Here is a 19,780-nt window from a genome sequence, read left to right as displayed (position 1 = left end):
ATGCTTTGGGTATTATGTCTAAGAAACCATTACCTAACCCAAAGTCACAAAGATTTTTCTCCTATGTTTTTTCTAGAAGTGTTATAGTTTTACGTTTTACATTTAGGTCTATGATCCATTTTGAGTAATTTTTGTTTGGGGCGCAGGGTATGGGTCAAGGCTGATGCATCTATTTGTGTATCTGAGTCTTTATAGGTTTATTTGTTTTGCATGTGGACGTCAAATTATTCCAACACCATTTATTGAAAGACTATCCTTTCTCCATTGAATTGCCTTGGCATCTCTGTCAAAAATCATTGACCGGATACGTGTGGGTCCATTTCTGGGCTCTGTTCTGTTCCATTGATCCCTGTGTCAGTTCTTTTGCCAATGCTGCATGATCTTATTTCTGTAACTTTAAAGTGAGTCTTGAAATCAAGTAGTATGAGTCCTCCAATTTTCTTCGTTTTCAAAATCGTTTTGGCTGTTCTAGTTACTTTGCCTTTCCACATAAATTTTATAATCAGCTTGTCCATTTCTATCCCCAAAAATCCTTCTGGGATTTTGGTTGAGATTGCATCGAATCTATTGATCAGTTTGGGGCAAATTAACATCTTAAGAATATTCAATGTTCCAATTCATGAACATGGTATATTTCTCCATTCATTTTGGTCTTATTTAATTTGTCTCATCAGTGTTTTGTATTTTCAGCAAACAGACTTTTTGCGTATTTTGTTAGATTAAATCTCAGTATTTCATGTATTTTGGTGTTATTTTAATAGGGTTATAGTACTGGGTTTTTATTTATTTTATTTCACTTCTTAGTGTTCACCGATAATACACAGAACTACAATTCATCTTTACATATAGACCTTGTGTCCTGACATTGTGTTCAACTGAGTTACTAGTTGTAGTAGCTTTTCTATCTGTCCTTTAGGATTTTCTACATAGACAAGTGTCTCTTGCAGACAAAAACAATCTTATTTCTTTCTTCCAATCCATATCCTTTTATTTCTTTTTCCTGTATTATTGAACTAGTTAGGACTTCCAGCAAACTGCTGAATAGGAGTGGAGAGAGTGAACATCTTTGCCTCATTCCCAATCTGTGTGGAAATCCATCCAGTCTGTCACCATGAAGTATGACGGTAGCTGTGAACTTTTCAGAGACGCCCGTTTATCAGGTTGAGGAAGTTTCTAATACCCGATTTTCCAAGAGTTGTTATCACGAATGGATGTTGGATTTTGTCAAATGCTTTTCCTGCATCCTGAGATGATCGTATGGTTTTTCTTCTGTTGCTACAGTAAATTACATGGATCAGTTTTCAAATGTTGAACCAGCCTTGCATTCCTGTGGTAAACCCCACCTGGGCGTGATGTATTACCCTTTCTACATGTTGCTGGATTTGATTTGACAGTAGTTTCTTGAGGATTGTTGCATCTGTGTTCATGAGAGCTCATGATTTCACTCACATTTGAAGCACCTACTTTGAACAAAGCATGAGGAGACCTGCTGGGGGTGGGGGTGGGGAGATGGATTCTGACCTCAAGGAGCTCACGTCTGACCTCAAGGGTCACACACACCATCTGACCACATTGCAGAGGATGAAGTGGTTCAGACAGGGAAGTATGTTTCCCATATACTACCTCCCTGGAGCCTCAGTACTCCCTTGAGAGCTGGGAAGTCCATTATTATTTAAGGACAAGGGGGGAAACTGAGGCACCAAGAAATCAAAATCATCTAGCTAGGGGCAAAGCCAGCTAGAAACCTGACTCCTGTCTCAGCCCCTGCTGACTTCACTGCCTTCGATTGGAAACCTTCTGTTATGGGCTGAATGCTTATGTCCTCCCAAATGAATATGTTGAAACCCTAACCCAACATGATGGTTTTAGGAGGTGGGGACTTTGGGAGGTGACTAGGCCACAAGGGTGAGGCCCTTATGAATGAGATGATACCCTTATAAAAGAGACCCCAGAGAGCTCTCTCCCTCTTTCCACCGTGCGAGGACACACTGAGCAGGCAGCAGTCTGTAACCCAGGAAGGGAGCCCTTCCCTGACCCTGACCGTGCTGGCCCCCTCATCTCAGAGTTCCAGCCTCCAGAACTGTGAGCAGTAAATTTCTGTTGTGTCTATGCCGCTTTTATAAGCCGCCCAGTCTATGGTGCTTTGTCATAGCAGTCTGAATGGTCTAAGACCCTTCCCTCCCCATCCTAATGCCCCCGGCTTGGGTGGCTACCAGCTTTGGTTACCTGCAAAATACTCCTGAATCTGCCGGCTTCTCCCGACCTGGCCTTCTACCATGTTAAAATAAGCCTGGATGTCACCAAATCCTCCACGACACCCAGCCTCCAGTCCTGTGGCTCTAGAGCTACAGAAATCTTTTTAAACAAAAATAAGACGACAGTATTCCCTTCTCAGACCCCCTCTGAGTGGTTTTCATCACGATCAAAATAAAATAAAATGAAACTCCACCTGTGGCACAGAGAGCCATGCGTGAGAGGCGCCCGCCAGGTCCCTGACCTCCCCTGGTGCCCTCTCTCCCTCACGCCGCCCCCACCACGCTGACCTCTGGCCATTACGTGAACACACCAAGCTCACGCCTGGGCCCCCTGTTCCTCTGCCTGGAATGCGCGGAGACTGAGGTGCCAGGGCTCGCGCCTTCCTTCACACAGTTTCCTGCTCCAATGTCCTCTTCTTGGAAAGTGCCCCCAGCCACCCTCTCCAAAGAGCCCCCTACCAAGCGCTGCCTGACCCCAGCACCCTACAGGGATTCCCCCATCCTTCCTGGCACGTGTCAGACCAGGGCGTTGCACTGCTGGAGTCCGCCTCACGCACTCGTTTTCTGTCTTTGAGTGAGCAGCATGCAGGCAGGAGCTTGCTTGTCCCATTCATTGCCGTGCCGCCTGTGCCTGGAACACCACCTAGCACCTAACAGATGCTCCTGGAACATGCGATGAGGGAGAGGAGGCAGGGGCGGGCCTGCTGTGAGCACGCCGAGCCCAAGGGACAGAGCTGAGTGGTGGTACAGACCGCACTCTCGCCCGCCTGCGCCCCACCCTGCTGTGCCCACCTCCGCTGTCTTCCACACGGGGCTGGCTCGCCCTCCCTGTGCAAGTCTTCAGTCCCAGAGGCCTCGGCCGCACACTCTGGGGAGGATGTGAGGGTAGGGGTGAGCACTCACCCGGTGCCCCGCTGTGCCAGGCCCTGGAGCCGATGCTTTTCACATGTGACTCACCAGCCCAAGATGGGGGTTACTTCAATGCCTGCTCTACTCCACTGAGAGGATCAAGACAACGTTGACAGGCATCTAGCCCAGTCCCCGGGGCTCGACACAAGTCCAGCAATTGTGACTATTATCATTAGTAGCATTCCCAGCTAGCAGCTAACAAATGGGGACTAAGCAAGCTTGAGCCACTTCCCAGGGTCAGAGAGAAAAAGAGTGTGGAGCCAAATAGACTGGTGTTCAGAGTCTGCTCTGCCAGGTGGCTTTACTTAACTTTTATAAGCCTCAGTTTCCTCTCCTGTAAGTATGGATGAAAATACCTACCTCATAGAGTTCTACAGCGATTAGACATAATGACTATAAGGCACCTCATACAGTGTCTGGTACATAGCACATGCTCAACTGAGGGTAAAGGGTGACGTGACGGTGATGGTGGTGGTGGTAGTGACGGTGACGGTGATGGTGGTGATGATAGTAAGGATGGTGATGATGATGGTGGTGGTGGTGGTGGTGGTGGTGGTGGAGGTGATGTCAATGGTGATGGTGATGACGGTGATGATCATGGTGATGGTGATGGTGACCATGGTGATGGAGATGATGATGGTGGTGATTTTGTTGTTGTTGTTGAGGAAGATTTGCCCTGAGCTAACATCTGTGCCAGCCTTCCTCTATTTTTTTCGTGTGTGGGACACCTCCACAGTGTGGCTGGTGAGTGGTGTAGGTCTGCACCCGGGATCCAAACCCACGAACAGGGACTGCCCAATTGGAGCGTGCAGAACTTTAACCACTTGGCCATGGGGCCAGGCCCTGATGGTGATGATGATGATGGGGATGGGGATGATGGGGGTGATGATAACGATGATGGTGGCGATGACAGTGATGAAGGGGTGATGATGACCATGGTGATGAAAACGATGGTAGTAGAGGAATGAGTGAGGATCGCAAAGCCTAGACCACATCCTATTCTGACTCCAGACCCCAGGCTCTTTGCACACACCGCACTGGAGTCTTTTTACTCCACCTCCCAGCATCCTCCACATCAGTGATTTTCAAACCTTTTAGTCCCAGGATCCCTCTATTAAAAAACAAATTATTGGAGACCACAAAGGACATTTGTTTCTGTAGGTTAGTCTATCAATATTTACTCTAAGTTTTAAAGAATATTTATTTAATTATTCATTTAAAAATAACAATGATAAACCCATTACATTTTTAACACAAATAACACATTATTTATGAAAATCAAGTATATTTTCCAAAGTAAAAATATTTAGTGAAAAGAGTGGCATTATTTTACATTTTTTGAGAGTCTCTTTAATGTCCAGCTTAATAGAAGCCAGCTGGACTCGCATGTCTGCTTCTGTACTCAATCTATCGCGACGTCACGTGTACGCAGCCTCCAGAAAACTCCACTGTAAGTTTTAAGAAAATAAAGGTGACAAAGGCAAATAGTATCCTAGTATCATGATAACAATAGCCTTCATGTCTTGGAAGCCTGAAATGGCCTCAGGGATGCCCAGGGATGGTTCCAGGTTCACACTTTGAGAACCACTGCTCCAGATCCTCCACAGCGAGTGTAGACAGTCTCAGCTTCAGTGTGTCTGGAGTGTCTGCAAGGACAACGGAAGCCCCCCCCGAGTCCACACGGGCTCCAGCACAGACTGGCTTGTGCCCTGGGTGACCTTCCCTCCCTGAGCTCTCGGTCACCTTTATGTGATGTGCTGGTCTTCTCTGTCTGCCTCTCGGTGCACTAGTTATGCGTGCCCACGAAAACCCGTCCCCACAAGAGAGTAACTGGTTGGCAGCGACCCAGTGGGTGGGAACAGGGTCTGAGACCATGCCAACTTCAGTCCCAAGGACCCGCAGAGTTTCCACACCCCTGGAAGAGAGGGCAGCGTCTCTCCCATGCACACATGCCCAGTGGCCGCTCGGCACACAGGTCCCCGCAGGCAGATCCTGCCTCTGCGCCTTTCCTTTTAGCACTCACTGTCCATGTGGCACCGGGCAGCAGCGCCAGGCCCTCCCCCAGGCACACGGAGGAGAGAATGTGCCAGAGTCCTCTCCCAAGGCAGGCTGTAGGAAGCCAGCCCTCCATCCCAGAGGGGGTTCACCAAAACTCTGCACCTCGGGGACGGCACGTTGTTCCAGGCTGGCCAGTGATCAGCAAACCGAGGGGCAGCCCCCGGAGAAGGCGCAGGCCCCCGGCGCTGCGGAGAAAGCCCTTGCTGCCCGCTCCATCCTCTCCGTAACTGAGGGCAGGGATGGGCATCCAGCTTGGGGCTCAGAGACAGGAAGGGGCAGAACCCCGATCAGCTCTAGTCCCCGGCTTTCAGGTCCCCAAGCTGCGTCCTCAAATGGGGACTCAGAAAAGAAGCATTCAGAACAGGAGAGAAGCTCAGCGTGCAGGGGGCCGGCTCACCAACACCAGCACCAACACCGCAGGTGTTCAAGGGGAAAGAAAAGCCGGATCCCCAAAGTTATTTGCTGTTGTGGGCGAATTGCATCCCCCCAAAAGATATGTCCACGTCCAAACCCCCAGGACCTGTGAATGTGACCTTATTTGCACATAGGGTCTTTGCAGAAGTAACTAAGTTAAGGATTTCCAGATGAGATCATCCAGGATTATCTCGGTGGGCCTTAAATCCAATGACTGTGTCCTTATAAGAGAAAGGAGAGGGAGACTGGAGACACGGACACCCAGGGGACAAGGCCATGGGACAACAGTGGCAGAGATTGGAGGCATGTGTCCACAAGCCAAGGAACACCAAAGATTGCCCACACCTCCTCCAGCAGAATCCCAGCTTCTGAGTGGAACGCCGCTCTCGCCCGCGGGTGGAAGAGGCCACTGCCAGGCGGGAGACGATCCAGCCAAACTCCAGACGGCCCCGCAGGAGCCCAAGGCCGGGGACAAAGAGCAGCATTCTGCGCATAGGCTTCCAGCACTGTCCAGCATGGGGGGCCTCTGAGCCTCTTTGCCACCCCGGGGAATTCCCCATGCCCGTTACCCCACCTCATGCGGTGCCCACCGAGGCCCTTCTCCATCCTCCATGCCAACTACCGTGGAGGACGCTGCAAGCGCTAACCCCACACGGGAGGGTGGAGGCAGAGCCCGCTGGCCCCAATTTCACCTCCAGGAACTGACTCCGTAACTGTGAGGAGGTCCAGGCGCGGGGACATCGGCAGGCACGCCCAACGGCATTCAGCGCCACACGCTCCCCACGGGCCCTAAACGCCCCTTCAGCCTCCCATAGAGTCCGACGGTGGGGGGGGGGGGGGTCCTGCTGCCCTGTAAATAGCACCTTCTTGTCCCTTCCTGGAGGACCTGCATGTATATGTGGGGGTGGGGGGGTGTGTGTAAGAGAAACAGAGACAGAGAGAGAGCCATCCAGACAGCAGCCTCTTCAGGAAGCCCCAGCACGGGGGCCAGGGCCACTCAGGATTCAAAAGGAGATTCTGCCGCTGACATTTCACAGGTTTCCCTGAGAAAGACCCGACAACAGCCGCTGCTCGGCCCCATACACCTGGTGGGTGACTCAGCCCAGGAAGACTTCACCAAACGGGCGAGCAGTCTCCCCGGGGACAGGAGGCAGGCCGTGTCTGGGGCCACCCCCACCTCCTCCACCAACCCTGTGGGGGTTGAGGCTCAGGGACGGGCTGGAGGATGGCTCTTCCCTGTCCCGCCCAGTCCCAAGGGGCAGGCCGAGAGGGAGAGCCCGCCCCTGCACCCTGGGTACAGCTCCAGCGTGCGAGCTGAGCAGGCCTGGCGTGGCGTCCTGCCTTGGCCACCCCAGCTGCCTGGCTTGGAGCTGGGGCGATGGGGAGGACAACCCGCCTCTGGGTGGAGGCTGGGGCGGTCGAGTCGCACGTGGATGGGGGGACACGGTGCCAAGCAACAAGATGGATAAATGTGGCATTGTTTTTATGACCGGCTGTGGTGTTCTGGAGACCGTGCTGGGGCTTCGAACTTCCCGGACGCCTCACGGGGCGTTATCTCAGCCCCACGGCCCAGGCAAGAAAACCGAGACTCAGGAACAAAGGGTCCCCCAGTAAGACGTTTCTGGACTTGTCCCTGAGCATCCGGCAAATTCCACAGGCCCTGTGCCTGGGAGGCATCTGCCTCGGGGCGGCGGGGAAGGCACTGGGGGCCAGGCTCATACTCCCCAGCCAAACCTCTGGGCCACCCCACTGTTACCCAGACAACAGCACCAGGGCCCAACTGGAGTCTGGATCCTGCCTGAGTCCAGCTGCACACCTTACTACTCGGGCCTCAGTTTCCTCACCTGAGAAATTGGAGAACTAGTTGCTGCCACCTCGCTGGCTTGGAGAGGACTGAAGGAGACGACAGGTATGAAAGCGCCTGGCCCACACCTGGCTCAGGCTCTCCTCCCCAGTCACCATGCCCCACCCGGCTGGCGCTGGCCCTGCAGAGGCAGTGGCTGGAGCTGCCAGCAGCCCATCCCCAGAGGCGCCCGCCCTCTCTGAAGCGGGCCCAGGTGTGTGCCAACGTGTCCTGGCTACCCCAGCCCCTCCCAGGGAGGCAGCAGGTGCCCTGGAAGGGCAAGGCTCCCGAGGGTTCCCCTCTGAGCCTGTGGATCCTCCTCTGAGGAGGCTCCAAGCACAGCTCTGGAGCAGAATGCGGGGAGTGGGTCCCTGCTCACTGCCAGAGCTTGGCGACTTTCTTCCCTGCTCTGTGACTCAGTTTCCCCATCTGTAAAGTGGAATCAGTTGATCATGACAGCACCTGCCTCATAGGATTTCTGGGTGGATAAACTGAGTCAATGTGTCTAGAATCCTTGGCCTAGAGCCTGGGACAGTCTGGGCTCTGTCAACTGGGGGGCTCCTGCGATCCCCATGGACCGACCACCCTGAACTAAAGAGTGATTCCAACCATAAAAGTGTATTCATTCTATGGGCCAGCCCGGTGGCATAGTAGTTGGGTTCGTGTGCTCCACTTTGGCAGCCTGGGTTTGTGGGTTCGGATCCCGGGCATGGACCAACACACCGCTCGTCGGGTGATTCTGTGGCAGCGTCCCACATATGAAATAGAGGAAGACTAGCACAGATGTTAGCTCAGGGCCAATTTTCCTCACCAAGAAAAAAAAGTGCATTCATTCTAGAATATTCTAGAACAGGGTATCTCAGCCTTGGCACTGTTGACATTTGGGTCTGGGTCATTCCTGTTGTGGGGAGCCATCCCGCCCTGGCCTCCACCCACTGGAAGCCAGTAGCTGAGTAAGAAGTCAGTGGCTGATCAGGGACAGTGCAAGCCACTTCTTCCCTGAGTCCACTCCGCAGTTGGCACTCTAGAAGTCTGTGTCCTCACTGGGGACTCGTGGCAGCTCAGAGGGCGAAACTACTCTCGTCCATTACAGATGGGGAAACTGAGGCACAGAGTTGCACAAACTTGCCCACCGAGTGTGTCCCCAGAGTCGGCGAGGTCAGCTCCCTGCTCTGCCCATCCATGAGCCTTCTGCACTTGCCTTCCCACGCTGACCAACACGCACACGCCCCTTCCATCTGACAGGTGGGGATGCCGAGGCCCCTTTTGTCACGCTGCCTCTCCAAAACCGGGCAAGAAGCTGGAAGAGGGGCTTTCTGGAGGGCCGGTGTGCAGTTGGACAGGGCACCCGACACCAGTGCAGGTGGCACGTTCCTCATTTCCCACGTGGCTGTCTGGTGGCCCACCCTAGTGAGGGGGTCAAGCCAGATCCAGACCCCATCCTCTTGTCGCCCACCCTCTGTCATACTCTGGGCCCTTCCTGCCCCTCCACTACCCTTGCCAGGTGCACCTTCAACCTCTGCCCTTTCAGTGTCATTTCATGAAATCAAGGTGGCCCCACATGGCCTGCCTCAGCAGAGACTGGAAAAGCTCCCCACTTGGGGCCCTGAGACCTCCGCCCCAGGAGACAGGGCTGTTTTCTTCCTCAGTCCCCTGTGGGTTGGCCCTGGCAACCAGCAATTTGCCAGGCTCCTGGCAGCCTTCATGTGAGGCACGGGAGAGCGGTGCCAGCTGGTCTCCCTCCGCCCACCCTGCACAGACCCCTCCTCAGAACGGCGTCCACCCTGCCGGGCCTCTCAGAGTGGGACCCACCATGGCCACAAGCATCTTGTCTAAGCACTTCTGCATCCAAAGGCCTCGCAAGGTGACTGTGGGGCGGGACTGGGCTAGTCCTGGGGATGAGTTCGGAGCAAGCTGTGGCTGCATGCCCCCTCCTTAACCCGTGGCCCCCTCTGATAAACACAAGGGGCTGGTGCTTCTGTGCCCCAGGGGAGACCACTATCGGCCTAACAGGGTGGGCATGATGCTGAGGCCAGGACGAAGGGATTTGGGAGAGGCCGCCCACCCAGCTGGTTGGGGACAGAGCCAACGTAGGCACTGCTACTCGCTGCTCCCCAAGACAACTTGCTCCAGCTCCAGGGCATGAAGGGGCCTTATGGGTAGCGGCCCCCACAGCCCAGCATGCCACCAGGCTTAGGGGCTGCCCTCGAGGCACTCTAGACCCAGCATAAAGGGAAAGCACCAGAAAGGTACTAATTGGCCAGCGGCTCTGTGGAGGGTGAGGCCCATCCCTTGGGCGGGAACAGACTGAGAGGTTCCGTTTGGAAGAGGCTCCGTGCCCTCACCCTCACATGACCTACCTGGTCTGGGGATGCCTGGAGGTGGGACCGGCTCCAGCTTGCCTGGCCTCTGGGGACAGATGCTAGAGGAAGGGTCTAACGATGGAGGCCCAGGGATGCTCCTGAGGCCCTGGAGCCAGCCAGGAGCTCACGCCACTTTACAGCCTATGGCCAAGGGACCGGGGGACACCCCTCACCTCCTCAGCTCCTGTCTGGGGGTGTTTGGTGGAATCAGAATGTCTTTTCTGTGCAAGAGGTTGTGCAGGTCTGAAAAGTTCCCTGGTGGGCAGAAGGGATGAAGGGGACACACAGGAGGGTGGGCTCTGAGGGAAAGTCCTGAGAAAGAGGAGTCAGAAGCGTGGGGTGTGTCGAGGGGTCCTTCCTAGGACACACATGGGACAAGGACAAAAGCCTCGGATTTCTGGGGTTCCTCTTGTGTTCTCGTGGCTTCCGTGACTGAGGGAGAAATGGTGACAGTTTCTTGGGTTCAGAAAGCGAGAGGGGCACCTGGCACTCTGGCTAGGGTGGGCTGGAGGTGCGGGTGCATGTGTGACCGTGGTACTCCCCTGCACCCCTAAATGCGAGACCCCCCTGCCCCCCTCAGGCTGACCCCACTTGACACCACCCATGTGGCCCAGCCTCCTGCCCATTTTCTGAGTGGCGTCCAGGCCGGGGTGGGCGTGAGCCTCAGTGTGTCAGGGAGAGCGGGGCGAGGAAAGGCCGAGCGCCAGGCAGCGAATGGGGTCCCGGGTGCGCCCGCTCCACCGCGGCGGATCCCGCCCGGGTTTTGCGACCGCCGCGCCCTCCTCCCTCCCCCCATCTTCTTCCTCCTCCCGCCTGCCCACTCCCTCCCTCCGCGAACGCGGTTGGATCAGTCTTCTGGCATTTCCTGCAGCCGGGCCGTGCCGCCAGCTGAGCCCCTGCGCGCCCGGCCGGGCCGGCGCCCCGAGCTCGCCGCACGGTAGGGGCGCGGCGGGCGGGGAGGGGTCCCAGAGAGGAGGCAGGGAGGGGGCGGAGAGGGGCCCAGGAGGAACCTGGAGAGGGGGCCGGAGGGGCTGCGGCGGGGCCGAGAGGGCCCGGAGCGTCCAGTGGGCCGCCGGCTGCCGGCTGCCGGCTGCGGGGGTCGGGCGGCGCCCCGTGCCGCAGGCCCCCGGACCTTAGGGACTGGGGCGCAGCCCCGCGGACGCCGACAGTGGCCGGCGCTGGGGAAGCCCGTCCCTGCCCATCGCTCCCGGGAGCCCCGGGGTGGCGCGAGGACGGTTCCAGGCGCGGGCGGGGCCCGGGTGCGGGGAGCGGCGCGCGCGCAGCCGGGCTCCCCACTTGGTGGGGTTTGAAGGAGTGGGGACCCGGAGGGAAGGTGGCTGGGTCCAGCTGCCTGGAACAGCCAGGTCTGTGCTCCCAGCTCAGCCGACCTGGGGGTCTAGAAGGGGCGGAGTGTGCAGTGGGGTGCGTGCTGCGTCTGGATCCGGGTCTGGGATCCGGTGTCTGGCGTCCCAGCTCTGGGCTTGGTTCTGAGGGGGGCTGTCTGGGGCCACAGAGTGAGGGGCTGTCTGGGCTGAGGGAAGGACCCTTGTCTTCACACAGCCCCCACAGCCTGCATCTCTAGGCCACTGATCCCCGAAAGATATGGAGCCCCAGGAATTGATCTGGGGACATGAGTCTACAGGAGGGCCTTGTGCACTCGAGGACTCCTGGGAGTTAGGGGAGGGGTGGGACGTGGCGGGGCTATCAGCAGCCCTTGGGGGCCACCTGCAGCCTGGACTCCCTGGGCACCGCCCCCGTCCCCTCCCCCATCGCTGGGCTGTGTGCTGTCAGAAGCCAGCCTGAGTTAGGATTTTGAGAGGCTCCTGGGGGTGTGGACAGGTCCCTCCTGCCCCCACCCATCCGTGGGCTGGGCCAGGCCTGGCCTTGCTGGTTGGATTTCTGCTCTTTTGCCATCCTGGGGTTTTACTAACTTGCTATTCTGTCTACACAATAAATAATTTATGTGTGTCTATCTGTCTGCCTGAGTCCCTTCAAGGTGCCCTTTACAGGCAGACCTCTGTGATCGTCCCCCAGGGGGCAGCTCCCAGGCCAGGGGCAGGCGCAAGGCATCACAGACAGGGGATGTGGGCACAGCCCTCAGATTGGACCCGTCCGCCCTTGGATCTGTGTGCACTGAGTGGATCCAGGTCCCAGACAGCAGAAACCCCGCCCTCAACAGCAGCGGGCTGAGTGATCTGCGGCAGCGTTTTTACCGGGGCGGGGGGCCTAGCCGCTCCTTGAACTTGACGGCTTTGCAGGCAGCAGGCCATTCGTTCAGAGGTGTGTGACGGCTCCCCCCGGGCTTCAAGCTCCAGATCTGCAGATCTTATTGTCCGCCCGCACGTGTGTGGGGCAGGGCCCGGGGCGCCGGGGAGGCGGGCACTGAGCGCGTCTGTGGGCCCTGCCTTGCCAGGCTGTGTTTAGAAAAGATGACAAAGCAGATGAGCCAAGGGAGGGCCCTCCGACCCAAGTCCTGGGCCCTTGTCTTGGGGAGGCTGCTGTGCAGATGTGGAACCCCGGACAGAGCCTCCTGGACGCCAAGTGGAAGGTCCTCTCCTTCCTTGGCCCTGGGGGTCCAGCCATCCCGAGCTGGGCCATGAATCGGTTAAGTCTTGGAAGGTCTGCTCCTGGCTCTTTACGAATGCTGTGCCCACCCCCCCCCCGCCCCCCGCCCCCCCGCCATGGTCCTTATGTGCTAAGAACGTCCAGGATCAGTTTAAATCTCTCTTCCTCGAAGCTTCCCGAGCTGTGAGAGTAATCTGACATGCTGCGCTTGGGGGAGAGAAGAGAAAGTCTTTGACAAGCCACTGGTTTGCAGACACTTGGGTGTCTCTGGCAGCTGTGTTTTGGGGACTTGTGCTTTCTGCTCATTCCGTGGTTAAGGCCGTGCGCACCCGTGCGTGTGCACACGGAGCCTACAGGAGGAGAACTCACCAAGGTGATGGAAACTTGCCCCGCCCCATTCGCATTCATTGTTCAAGGGGCAGGTGTTCGTGGCAGCTGAGAAACCATGCAGACCCAGCTCACAGTTATACGAGGGAGCCTGACGCTCTTGAAGCTATGCCGCCAGGACAGAGGGCCGTAGAGAACCAAGCCACAGCAGTGCACAGTGTGTGAAACAAAGATGCCAGTCATTTTGACATGAAGGAAGCCTGAGGTGCAGTTCCCACCATGGGCTCCACGGATCAGGGAGGTGGAACTGCCTGGCTGCTCGCTGGGTGGCAGGGGAGCCCGGGTGGGTACTGTCGTGTGTTGGGGCCAGACGTTGGTTGGTGCAGAAGGACAGTGCTGCCCTGGGAGGTTCTTTTGCCACTCCCAGCCGTCACCAAGGAACACTATTGCTCTCAGTGCCAGGTCTGCCCCATGGCTACGGAACCTGCAGATCAAGGAAACAGGACTTAGACCAGAGGATGAGCTCTCAGGGTCTGCCTCCAGCCTCGGCTGGCTCGTGACCTTCCCTGTGCCTCTGCTCGTGGGGGGATGTGTGAGCAGATGCTGAGACTTCTCCAGGAGGGGAGTGCAGTCAAGCACAGAGAACTTGGACTTTGGGTCCTGGTGTTCTCCCAGCATCACAGGTGCTCCGAGCCAGGACCCCTGGGAACGTGTGCACGTGGGTGTGGAGTTGGCCTGTGCTGGCACCTACGCTGAGGGGAGTGGGCACCAGCTGTGTGGTCAGGACCTGCCCAATTGAAAGCCAAGGCTTGGGATGGGCCTGGGGGGCAGGACACAACATTGACCCCAGCTTAGAGTTCCTTGTCCAGCGAGGTAGTTGGGGAATAAGCCATCCACAGTAAAGGAATGTTGCAGGGCCAAGATGTGGGGCAGCCTGGAAGTGCTTCAGCGACCCCCAAGGAAGGAAACCCTGCAACCAGGATCAGAGACCCGCGGGACGTGGGAGGAGGCAGGGAGGGCTTGATGACCATCAGGAGGGGCCTTGGAACCATCCAGCCATCAGAGAATTGCCAAGGTTATCTAGGTCATCCAGCCAGTGAGACAGTCCCCAGTGCTCAGGACATGCGCCTGGCTGACCAGCTCTAAGGGATCCAGGAGACCCACTGGGCCTTTGTTGCAAATCTCAGAGCCAGTGCTCTGCTTAGCCTCCCACGCTTACCTCACATCCACTCTTCTCTCCAGGCCCGGCCTCCGCTCTCCTCCAGCTGCCACCCGCTCCTGCCTGGAGGACCACACTAGCCATCCAAAACAGGCTCTCCATTCTTGCCTCCTCCAGTCCTTCTCTAGCCAGCAGCCAGCATGATCTTTAAAAATATAAACCACATCATGTAACTCATCCGCTTAGAGGCCGTCAGGATTCACACTGACCTCAGAATAAGCCCAGACTCCTTCCATGCCCCACAAGGTCCTGGGCATCCAGGTCCCTGCCAGCCACTGTCAGCTCACCCCACCTCCTCACTCATGCTCACAGGCCTCCGGCCCCAGGCCCAGCTCTCCTTACCCTGGGGCCTTTGCACTCGATGTACCCTCTGCCCAGGATGCTAATTCAGATCTCAGGTCAGATGTCACTTCTCCAAGAGACCCTCTGCACCTGGCTAAGGTGCCCATTCTAAGTGGCTGTGTTTTGTTTTCTTAGGTGCGTTGATCCGTATGTGAAATTATCTCTCTCCTGTATTTGTTTAATTGAATGATTGAATATGGAGGAAGCAGCTGGACCAGAGTCAGGCCCATGGCGGGCACCGTTCACACAAGTGGTCATCGTTCACTTGTTGCCTGACTGTCTGCTCAGGGCTCTGTTCCCGGGGCTGGACACACAGGAGGTGCTCTGCTCATGTGAAGCCATGGCATTGTCTTCACCCAGGGGAAGTCAGTGGCTTGAGACGGGATGGCCCATCCTGCGTCTCCCATCCCCAATCTCCAGCTTCACCAGCACTGGCAGGCAGGAGACCCGACCACCTCCTCCCCTCCCATCCTAGGATGCGAAGGACCCAGCTTGCCACCCTTCCCAGGGGTCCTGTTGTTCCCGAATTAGAAGGGGAACAGGCAGAGTGGCTTACCTGGGAGGAATGCCTAATATTTTATTTGGCAAACAGAGCGGCCTGAATGGCCTGGGCCCTCTGACCCGGGCTGGGCTGAAGGGCTGAAGGGCTGAAAGGTGAGGCTCCACAACTCTTGATACAGATTTTTACAAGGTTTAATGAGAGCGCAAGGAAGGGATCTGGGGACACCCCATCCCACAGGCCGCTGGCCAGGCTGCTCCTTGTGACCAGTCACTTTCCTTGTCCAAGGCCAGGGGAGTTTGCTTCCCAGGTGGAGGCCAGCTCTGCCGTCTGAGACAGGCAAGTCCCCGGGAGGGCAGAGGGAGGGATGGCCTGTGGGATGGGCCAGGCCCCAGCAGACGCGATTCTGAGCCAGGAGAGGGTGAGGCCTCCCAGTCCTCCGCAGGCCAGCAGGCAGAGGCAGCGCCTTTGTCCCTTCCTTCGCTGGCTCCGTGACTGCCATGAGCCGGTCCTCAGCCGCCTCCACGCGGGGAAGGGCGGTTCTTGCGGAAGGAGGGAGCACGAAGGCCGCCGGAGGCCAGGCGGTGGCGTGTAGTGCCCGCCTATTGAGGTGAATACGGCAGAGAGTCTATTAAAGGGCTCGCGGCTGCGCGGCTGGTCTCTGGGCTGCGCTGGCGGTGGCGGGCTGTGGATGCCCGCCTATTGGAGTGAATGCGGCGGAGAGTCACTTAAAGGGCCGGTCAAGCGGAAGGTCTCCAGCCGCACTGAGGATACAGGGCGGCTCCTGGTGGATTTTGTCCCGCCTCCCCCCTCGTGGGAAAGCCCCTTCCCCAGGAGGGAGGGGACCCGAGGGGTGACCAGTGGGCGCACCGAGAAGCCGGACAGGAAGGCCCTGTCCTGCCTCATAGGGTGAACCTTCTCCCCTCCCCCCGCACTCCCGGGTCTGGAGTCACCCAGATCCAGCAGATTCGCCAAGGAGGGCGGGGCAGGGGCGCTCCTACCAGAGGTCCGCAGACGCTGAGGACGTGCTCCGTTACCAGGGGAACCGTGGTAACATTCCGCTGTCAGAGAGCCCAGGGAGGAGGCCCTTTGTTGTGGTTTATTGACCTGTCTGTGGAGTGTGTGTTTTTACGGCTTTGCTGCTTCCAGGGAAGTGAGGGAGCCAGCGTTCAGCGCTCATGGGACTGAGCGTGGGGGAGGGTTTCATGGACATGGGGTGGGGGAGGCCTTCAGGGTGCTCTGCGATCTGGGAGCCGCTTGCCAGCCCTGTCCTGCGGTGGGCTCCTCGCCCCAACCCTAGGAGACAGAGTGGGCGGGCCCTCACACCTCCCGGTTGGAACCTGAAGGCCAGAGTGGCCCTCTGGGGTGGGGGACACTGAGAACCACGGCCAGGGATGGTGTGGACAGAGCCCTCGCCCACTGAGTCCTGTTCTGCCGTCTCTGCAGGGGCCCTTGAACGAGGCCCACTCAGGGCTCTGGGTTAGCAGCATCCAGCTGTCCCCTAGAGGGACAGGACGGCCTCTCTTGCATAACCCTGATCCTGGCGAGCCCCCCTTTGCTGGCCAGGCCTGGGCTGAGCTGGGCAGAGAGGTGGCTGACCCGCCCCCCCAGGCCCTGAGGCAGACCCAGGGCTGTGGGACAGTGGGGAGGGAGGCTGGGGCAGACCCGGGGCTGTGGGACAGTTGGGAGGCTGGTCCGGGCTCTGAGAGACTGATGGATTCAGGGAGCACGGTGGGTTCAGAGGCCTGGCCCAGGAAGATGCTCAGGAATTCTTGACCCCGGGCAGGGGCACCAGCAGTTTCTCTGCCTCCTAAACCTCCGTTTCCCTGTCTGTGAATCTGGGCCCACAGCAGTCCCTGAGAAGTCACGAGATGGTCCCATCCATGCATGTTGGGCGAGCCTCAGCTGCATGTTGGTGACTCTGGCATAGCTCCTGTGGGTGGGGAACCGGACCCCCAAGGTGGGGCGCACAGTAGGGCTTTGGGGGTGCTGGGGGGGAGAAGAGCTGGGACTAAACGGCAAGTGTAGTGAGAAGCCCCCCCACACCCCGACCTGGCCTGAGAGCTGCGATGCCAGCCCCACTGACTGTAGAAGGTGCCCTGTCTGCTGAGTGAAAACTGAGCCCCAGCAAGCCTCGGCCTTGGGTTCCCTTCTCGCTCGTGCAGGCTCTCACCTGAGCCCTCCTGCTGCCCCTCCCCTGTGAGAGTGGTCAGCCCCCGGGGCTCACGTCTGCCCATCTCCCACTGGAGAAGGGAGGAAGCTGGGCCCCAAGAATGGCCGGATGTCGCCTCATGGCATCCTCGACCCCCTTCTCCTGGAGCAGAGGGAGAGAGCATCCCACCGTGAGGGGAACCCTCATCACTCCTGCCCCCCACAGGCAGAGAGGTGCTCGGTTTTCGCTCGGGGCTCCTGCGAGAGGGCAGAGGTGGCCCCTGCTCTGAGGCTTCCATCTGCCTCTGGACCCAGCAGCCCGCCCTGAAGGGCAGGTCCCCGAAGGGCAGAGTGGGGCTGCTGGGAAGAGACCTGGTGCGTGGTCCCACGAGGCTGGGAGAGTAGGGGTGTGCATGAAGATGACACTTTGACCCAGAAACGTAAGAATTCATCCCCAGTGTGTACTCCTAAGAGCGAGGCCCCTCGGGAACAGGGCCTGGCTGCTGGTCCATCCAGGTGGCCACTGTGTGGACCAGCCTTGCTGGTCCGGCAGGCTGGCTCATGGAGGCTCTTTTGGAGAGGGGGACAGAAGTGTCCCCTCTAGGGTCAGTCTCTGACATGAACCGCTAAGAGCATGTGCTTCGGCTCTGAGACCTGCCGCCGCTGGGCCGCCCGCCCTCAGCCCTGCCCTGCATGCGGCCTTGCAGCCTCTTTCCAGTGCAGCCCCACCCCAGCATTGGGGTCCCGCCATCAGCAGCACAGCCAGTGCCCGTCCTGCAGGAGCACCTTCCAGCTGGCGCCAGTGGGCAGGCTGGGCTGGTTTTTCCTTCATCAGCTCAGGGGGAAGTGAGGGAGTCAGTCCTGGGGTAGGCCCTGCCTTCTGCTCTGCTCTCCCCGACTGCGGGGCGCTCACTCTGATGTTACTCTGCCTTAGTGTATGCTGTTCCCTGCCTGGGAAGCCCTTCCTCGGACTCTGTTTGGTGCGCTGACTCAGCCCCGACGGCAGCCGTACTCACTGGGCCTGCATGGAGCACCCGAGGTCTGGGGAGCTCAGCTCCAGGCAGCAGTCTCTTCAGGGTGACCTTGCTGGCTCCCCCACCCCTCTCCATCTTTTCCCTTCTTCTTTCCGGTCACCGGCTCCTCCTCCCCCATCGATGAGAACTTGTCGCTTGTTTATCCTCCAGCGTCAGTGAGCAGCTGCTTCTCTCTGTTTGGTTTGGGTGTTTTGTTTTACACAGAGGCAGGTGGATCTCTCCCACGTGAAGCTGGATGCCCTGGTCTGTAAACAGTCCCCTGTGAAAGGTGCTCCCGGCTTCCTCGGGGTGGGGGTGGGTGGGTCCGGGAGTGACCCGTCTGACCACAGGGACTCCAAGCCGCGTGGTGGTTAGAACGCGGGCACAGCGGTGGGACTCCCCCGACTCTGACACTTCACCAGCCACAGGGCCCTGGGCAAGTCCCTTATGCTCCCGTTCTCGGTTCTGCCATCTGGCATCGCGGTGCCAGCCTCCCAGGCGGGAGGATGTGTGTGGAGCGCAGAGCCGGCCCCCAGGGAGTGCTGGATCAGCGGGCCTCGGGCTGGGTTAGGCTCTGCCAAGCCACTCAGCTCTTCGAGCAGGGAGGGACTCTCGCCTGATGGTTAATTAAAACTTTGATTAATGATTGTGGAAGATTAAACAGGGGAACCAGCCAGAAGAACAGAACCGATCCCCACTTTATCAGGTGGTGACACCTGGCCCTCTCTGCTTCCCATTTAAGAGCTGAAAGTCCCAGCGCACGAGCCCCTGCCTGCCGTCCCGAGCCTCCATTCGCCCTGCTTCCCAGAGGGTTTCCACGCCGCTGATGCTCTCAGGCGTGTTTTTATGCTTTTACCATATATGGATGAATCCACAAACAAATGCAGCTCCTTTGGCTTCTTGACAAATGTTACATGACTAATGTTCCCGTTGTGTCCTTTCTTATTTCTCATCATTTTGGAGTTACAGAGAAGTTGCAGAAACACTTGCACGTGACCTTTTGCAACCTCTGTGTGCTGTGTGGTCACAAGTGAGTATTCCTGGTCCATTTTCCTTGCTTTGTATAAGTGTGTCAGAATTTGTTTCCATTCTCCTGTGGAGGGACATTCGGGTTGTTTCCATCTTATCCTTGGAGCGCGTTGTGTGTCTGGTCTCCTGGGGCACGTGGATGGGAGCTCCTCTGGGGTTTCAGCCTGGAGTGGGATCTTGGGGTCCGAGGGCACAGACCTCAGCAGCCCAGCTGGATGTCGGCCTGTCCCCTCGAATAGATGGGGAAGAAGCACCACAGCAAGCACGGAGCTTAAGTCACAGAGTTTCCTGCACTGGGAGATCTTCCCAGGCCCCGGGCCCAGGGTGGGTGGGCAAGGACTGCGTCTCCTGGTGGGGCGAGGGTCCTGGGCTCACCGTGTTGTCTGGGGTCAAGATGAACTTTCTTAGCAAGTGCGTTGACTTTCCTGGCCTTGGAGGCCCACCTGCCGATCTGTCCTCTGGAAAGATCACAGGTTCCAGCATCCTGCTGGAGGGTGAGGTCCTCCAGGCTGCAGGCTGCGCAGCTGCTCCCACGGGGCGTGCCATGCAGAGAGGTTTTCCAGGGTCCCCCGGGTTTCCCAGTGACCAGCACATTTTGTTAATTAAAAACAAAATAATCTGTAACATGGTGACTCTAGTTGATGACACTGTATTGCGTCACTGAAATACGCTGAGAGAGTAGAACTTAAATGTTCTCACCAAAAAAAGAGATAAGTATGTGAGGCGATGGATGTGTTAATTAACTAGATGGGAGGGGTCTTTTCACAATGTGTAATAGTATAGCAAGCCGTCA

The 19,780-nt window shown here is 57.5% G+C and overlaps 1 protein-coding gene across 2 annotated transcripts in view; it reads left to right on the top strand.

The window, feature by feature from the left end:
* The first annotated feature begins 6,896 nt into the window (after window positions 1-6,896).
* OSBPL5 (oxysterol binding protein like 5) overlaps window positions 6,897-19,780 on the top strand; it is a 76,814-nt gene continuing 63,930 nt past the window's right edge. The window contains exon 1 of one of the 2 annotated variants that reach the window (XM_023654728.2): window positions 6,897-7,545. The gene's annotated coding sequence lies outside the window, so the exon portion shown is untranslated. Of the gene's footprint in view, window positions 7,546-10,480; window positions 10,780-19,780 lie in introns of those variants that run through there. The other variant, XM_023654725.2, reaches the window with a different exon arrangement.

The sequence above is a fragment of the Equus caballus genome, chromosome 12 (assembly GCF_041296265.1).
Source record: "Equus caballus isolate H_3958 breed thoroughbred chromosome 12, TB-T2T, whole genome shotgun sequence".
Taxonomy (NCBI): Eukaryota; Metazoa; Chordata; class Mammalia; order Perissodactyla; family Equidae; genus Equus; species Equus caballus.
The sequence above is the reverse complement of the archived record's forward strand: the minus strand, read 5'-3'. Positions and strand labels throughout refer to the sequence as shown.